Here is a 1003-nt window from a genome sequence, read left to right on the forward strand (position 1 = left end):
GATCACCAAGAATTTGATGAATTGGATGACTTTTAGTCCATCGCTGAGCCGGTAGAGGAGCTTCATCTGAATAAGTAAGTTCAAGAACAGAAGATGAGGCTTCAGTAGCAGTATTTTCAGCAATAGGTACTATTTCCAAAGGAGCCTCAGATTTAGCGACTGAAACGTGTTCGGAAACTGAAGGCATTTCATTCACTGATGGATCAATGTTTAAAGTAGAAGGAGGGACACAGCTAATGGGCACTGCAACGATTTCTGAAGAAGATGCGGTGGAGTGACTAGTTGTAACTGGAATGATGAGTGGATCATCTTCAGCTTCGGGAGATTCAGTGTTGAGAGGAGCACTGTAGGAAGCTTCAGGTTGTCCATAGTGAGAGAACMTCCAGTTTTCTAATTCATCCTCATCATTTAAGATGAGTTTTGGATTAGCTGACTGTGATTCGTCAAAGGTGACATGAATAGATTCCTCTATTGTCTGTCTTCGTTTGTTGAATACTCTGAAGGCTTTGGATACAGAAGAATATACAAGAAAGATTCTTTCATCATCTTTGGGATCGAACTTTCCAAGTTGGTCGCGATTGTTGAGAATGTGACAAGTACAACCAAATATATGAAGAAAGCTTATAGAAGGCTTTCGTCCATGGAAGAGTTCATAGGCTGTCTTCTTGAATCTTTTAACGATCAGCGATCGGTTTTGAGTGAAACAAGCGGTGTTGACAGCTTCAGCCCAAAATTGAGTAGGGAGATGGGATTCGCTAAGCATTGATCGAGCAGCCTCATTGATTGTTCGATTTCTTCTTTCAGCAGCCCCATTCTGTTGAGGAGTTCTCACTGAAGAAAAGTTGTGAGAGATTCCCTTGTCCTCAAAGAAGTTATCCATAGTATTGTTTTTGAATTCAGTGCCATGGTCACTTTTGATAGATCGTACTTTAACATTGTTTAGTACTTCTATCTTTTTGATGATGATTTCTTCAGGTGCTTCATCTTTGGATATGAGAAAGAA

The sequence above is a fragment of the Cynara cardunculus genome (genome assembly GCF_001531365.2).
Source record: "Cynara cardunculus var. scolymus isolate 2C chromosome LG 16, CcrdV1, whole genome shotgun sequence".
Classification (NCBI taxonomy): domain Eukaryota; kingdom Viridiplantae; phylum Streptophyta; class Magnoliopsida; order Asterales; family Asteraceae; genus Cynara; species Cynara cardunculus.